The 5,421-nt window shown below is 37.5% G+C and overlaps 1 protein-coding gene across 3 annotated transcripts in view; it reads left to right on the top strand.

Annotated features, from left to right (window-relative positions):
- The window catches only part of LOC107084715 (protein kinase C alpha type), a 175,371-nt gene that overhangs the window by 8,150 nt on the left and 161,800 nt on the right, over positions 1-5,421 (top strand). The gene's annotated exons all lie outside the window — the stretch shown is intronic.

Raw genomic sequence — 5,421 nt, 5'->3', positions numbered from 1 at the left:
GCAATTTCCTGAATCATAAGGCTTAGCAAATATCTCTTATTTGTAAGACATTTTCTCTTGTCTTGGTGGTTAAAAGAAACAGACCTTTGGATCCAGGAGAAATAGAAAGTCCCGATTTGCTCATTACACACCCATATATTATGCAGAAAGTGTTATTATTTAAGACATTGTTAGTACATTTAACATGACACTTGGAGTAAATCCTCCCTCTGAGGTTATTGTTGTGTAAACAGACAAACAGCAGACCCTTCAGATCGTATCTGCTCACTGAACGTCTGCCATAACTTTAGCGGTGGAGTCTAGTTTCAAATGCCTGGCCTGTTGTGTTTTTGGAGCAGCGTGTCTCAAATCACCATTGAGTTGATGATGTAAGCAGCCAGGTAATTTGTCCTCGTGTCACACTCTGCTGATTTACCATTCAAATCTTGTTTAGATCACACTGTTTGTGGAGAGCTTGGAGTTTGGCTGTTTTAGGGCAGGCTGGAGATTTAACATAGTTTTTATTACTTGGTTTTATCACTTTTAATCTCGTAGAGTTAATCCTGCTCTGTGACCTGAATCTCATTTAGTCGTTTAAACGTATTCATAGCAAGCTTCTGTTTCTAGCTGGGCTTCAGGCAACCCAAGTCTTGCAGGGTCAAGTGCTCTCCATGTGGGCGTCTGCGTCTTTACTTACTGAGGGGATAAATTACAATATGCATTTTCCTGAGTTTTGTCACCTTATGATTTCTTTGGCATCTAGATGTTATATTGCAGTTGCAAACCCGTTTAAGACATAATTTGATAATGTTACATTTGTTACTTAAAACAGTAGCATTTCCTCAGTTTGGCACATTTCCACTTTTTTAATGGCTTTTCCAGGTTTGGATGTGTCTCTACTTAAGACATGAGAACAAACTTTTGTTAAAATTAAAGTAGATGTTTTGTTAAAAATGCATGTGAATCAGAAGCTAATGTATTAATGGATTTTGAGTAAAATGTGTGGCATGCATTTGGTTCAGCCCCATTATACATGGATTGGACATGGACACCTGATTAGGGTTGAATGGAGCCCACCTGTGTCTATTTCTTTCAGTATTTTGTTAATAAAAGTTGTTTTTTTCAGATAAAACACACACTCATTGTTTCAAAGTTACTGTTTCTGTTTATAGACCATCTAGCTACAAGCTGATGTGTGGATCCAGTCCCTATGTTTGGCTTTACTATTTGAAGTTAGAGAATTTCAAAGATTTTTGTAAAAAAGTTTCATTGAATTAAATCAATATTGCTGAAAATATAGCTGCTCTTATGGAGTACTGTTAAAGCCATCATAAAAAAAAAAAGGAAAGTGGGGCACGACTGTAAATACTGCAAAAATTTTATCAGACAGCAAAGCGGTTAGTGGTGACTCTGGAGGAGCTGCATAGATCCATGACTGGGTTTACCTGCCAGTTTTTAGTAGTTAAAGAGTGGGAAATAAATTAGCTGCTGCTGAGAGTCACAAAAAGGCATTAAAAACCACAGCAGACAAGAAGAAGACGATGTTAGAATGAATCCTGGCAGAATATGTGCAATACTTCATAGTAGATGTTGTTAGATGTTTTTCCACCAATCGCACTGAGCTGGAGCTATCTACCCCAAAAAAGGCAGCTGTAACTAAAGGGAGGAAACAAATGCAAAGCAGGGAATATTTTCCAGATTTTTCTTTAAAAAAAAAAAAACAGAGGTTATAATATTCGGTTTCCAGTTTCCTTTTTTTATTATATTTTTTCATTTAATATTACATAAGACTTAAATCCTAAAGATGGCTTCAGCTTTATACATCACATTGTATTTTCTATCCAGTGTTGTTTGTTTTATCTTTTAATAAAGTCTCTTGGGAATGAGCATTAAAATAAAAGGTCTAATTTGCATTTGTGCGTGTGTTTGGAGATGTCACGCCTGTTTACTTCAGCCACTTAAAGCTTAAATAAAAAAACAATTGCAGAACACTGTGCCCGAGCATCGATTGTTTCTGAAGTCTCTTCATTTAATTCTCAGGAATAGTCTGTTCCTGCCGGGCTCAGTCTGAAATGACGGTAAATGCAAAATCATTTTTGTCCTCTTTTTATAAAATGCCACTTCAGAAGCTGTTCAGCAAAAAGGTGGAGAGCAGTAGAGGGCCACAGAGAGGATTGGTCTGAGAGATAGATTTCTTCTAGGGATGCAATGTTTGCTGAAGCCTCCTTTTCTGCTCAGCAGAATGCTGCTATTACAGTTAATTGCCTTTATGGAGTTGCAGTCATAATAGGACTTGTGTTTTCCTCAGTAATTTGTTGGCAGATTTTTCTTGACCAAACTCACTTGAGATTTCTCTGATGGTAGTAAAGGATAACGAGCTTTCCTGTTTTAAAGGAAGCCCGCCTCCTCTGGGTTTGACCTTCTCCTCCAGAACTGCTGCATATAAAACCAGAGGATTTTAATGCGTCCAAAAGAGAACAAACTAGCAAATGATATTTGCATAACAAGTAGCGTTTTGATCAGTTCAGTCTTCTTCTCTGCTCCTTTGATGTTCAAAGGTGTTTGATGGGTTGAATCAGGCTTTGATAGTTTTACAAAATCACATGCGTTTTGCTTTTTTAACCCAGCATATTCACTTTCCTGTCTCTGTTCCCGGCGATCTGATATCCCCATATATGCTCAGCAAATCCCAGTTGTCATAGTCCTTTGCTTTATTTTGTTAAATAAGAGCAGACGTATGTTACTTTTTCAATCACAGCATATAATAATTGAATGTTTTTTTTTACTTCTGTTTCTTTCTGTGAAGAATAGGCAGGAGAAGCAGAGCTGCTAGTCAAAACATACTTTAGAAATGATTTTTCCCCTGAAGGAAAGCATGTCACGTCTGCTTTTCTATTGTTGTGCTGTCTCGATGTATATCATTCTTTGACCATGATAAAATCTGCCCTCCCAGACAGCAGCATGTACACACACATATAGACACACCTTTGCTGACATCAAATAAGGAATCTCATTTGAATGTTTTTTAATGTGTGTTATTTATTTTTTTATTTTACTTTTTTTTTTAAGGTATTTTAGGAAGATAGCATTCTAAATGGTCACTGCGGCTGCAGGTTAATGAATTAATATAAAGTTGATGGATCTTATCAATCGACTAACGATTAATTGATTAGCAGCAAAAGGATCTTGAAATATGCTTCGCCTTCACAATATGCTCAGATAAGAAAATAATACTACATCATTAGATTTTAAGGACTTATTGTGCCATCTACATTAAATACTCCCTTAATGTACACATTAGCAAACTTATTTATAATCCATTCTTCCATTTTCTCCCGCTTAATCCTTGTTGGGGTCGCTTTGGGGCCACTGCCTATCTCTGCCATTTATTTTTAATGGAAAACAAAACACAGACCTGTTATATTGCAGCAATGATTTTTAGCTGACTTTTTTTCCTATATATTTTCCTCTGTTCCTCTTGATAGAATATTTTCAGATCACCTTTCCTGCTTTTGTGAACAGCCTTTGCTTTAACATACAGCAGAATGATTTCAGACTGCATAAATGTCCTTAAAAAGGTTTATATAAGCATTCCTGCTCTGGGTTCCTATCGGATTACTACAAGTATAACAACGCTAGATTATTTTGATTATTTTCCTTGGTTTGGATCAGCTGAAAGACCTTTGAAAAGATTTCTATATGGAGATTTTTAACTTGACTTATTTTGACTGGATTCGCGTGTGTGAAGAGCTGCAGTATTTTGCAGCAAATTGTGTTTTTCTGATACAAATATGGAGATGTTCATCTTTAAATCCAGGAAAAATTGAAAGTGATTTCTGATAGAGATAGGAAATCCTTTTGGTCCTGGGATTCTCATAAGCCCCTTGCTTCAGGCAGGGCTATGAACCCATGTCCATACTGCAACATCTGTTGCTTTATCTGTGCTACTGTCATGACCCCTCTTTTGTTCATGCTCTCACTCTCTCTTTCTTATTTTTTCCTTCTGTCATAAAGCTCCGGGAAACCTCACAACAAAGCTACCGATTCATTTCAAAGAGCTCTGATCGGATTCAGCTGAACATTTGTGTAACTGTAAAGGCGCCTCGTCCGTTTCTTTTCCTCTCGACTTTGTGTTTTCTTCTTGAGCTCTTTATTGTCCCCTGTCAGGAAATCACCCTCCGACCTTTGCGATAAGCAGCAGGATAAAAGATGATGTCTTTATTTTTACATAGCACAAACATATGTCGCCCTTCCATCCCCTGATGGTAAACTAAGGAAATGGCTTGTCAAGGATTTGCTGTAGTGCAGGAAGCTCTTTTATTATAATGCCTCGTTGTGCTGTCTGGACTTTGAAATACCTCCTACTATACTATTAATGCCATTTAAGCCCACAGTTAGGAAGCCGTGGATATACTAGAAAAGATTTAGAGATAATTTGCATGGAGTAGAGGAGAAGAGACTTCATGTCACACGAGTGTATGTTTGAGTGGGTGTTTATATGACGGAGAGTGATGGGAGCCGAGTTCAGCAGGGGCCTATATTTAGAGGAGTTTCTTGGTCCCCTGAAGATAGCCTCTGCTATGCATTGCATACATTCTGTTTATTCAAAGACACTTGTTTGTGCTCTGTGGATGGACATATCTAGGTTACGTAAGAGCATTATCTGTGGATGCACATGTTCTGCAGATGCTATCAGATCAGTGACTTCGCTGAGGTCACCATGCCAGGGCAAATTGCTGAATGTTTTTCTGTTTTGATTTCCTTCGCCTCTCCCTTGCTGGGGACATAGACATACTTTTATAGCTGGGGTTTTGTTTTTTATTTCTTTACTTATTTATCCTAAATTCATGTGCGCACATTTTAAAAAGTAGAAGCCCTGTAACTGCTAGAAAAGGCAACAGATAAAAGTGAATTGTGCAGTTAAGTCAGAGAGAAACTGAAAATGAAAACTAGCCCAGGGAATGAATCTCAGCTTGGGTTTCCCTGAGCCAAGTTTAAATATTTACCACATGCATGCATTCTTAAGATGTATCACTTTCCCCATACTGTTTGGATATAGTTTAATTAGGTAATATTCCATCTCAGGTGTTTGTATCTATTCATGCATCGTGTAGAACTCCTGTAGTGAATGGTGTTTGTGTTTCAGGATCAGACGTTTGAAATCTCCCGCTGTTTACCTTCATCAGGACATGCTGTATTTTTAATGCTTGCAGTTCCTTTCTTCAGACATCCAGGAATCGCTTGACAATCTTGGAAATTTTGATTTTTTTTCTCATTGCCCCCAAGTAGTGAAGTAGTATTTAGCTAAATAAAAGCAGAAACAGTCATGCAGTAATTATTTGACCATTGCTGATGTTCTGTAGTAGCCTGCCATATCTGGCGATTAGTGCTACAGTGTAGGGCTGGACGATATAGAAAAAAAGCTTATCAATAAAAAAAAAA

The sequence above is a fragment of the Cyprinodon variegatus genome, unplaced genomic scaffold (genome assembly GCF_000732505.1).
Source record: "Cyprinodon variegatus isolate N-32 unplaced genomic scaffold, C_variegatus-1.0 Scaffold107, whole genome shotgun sequence".
Classification (NCBI taxonomy): Eukaryota; Metazoa; Chordata; class Actinopteri; order Cyprinodontiformes; family Cyprinodontidae; genus Cyprinodon; species Cyprinodon variegatus.
Note: the sequence above shows the minus strand (reverse complement) of the source record. Positions and strands in the feature narration are given on the sequence as shown.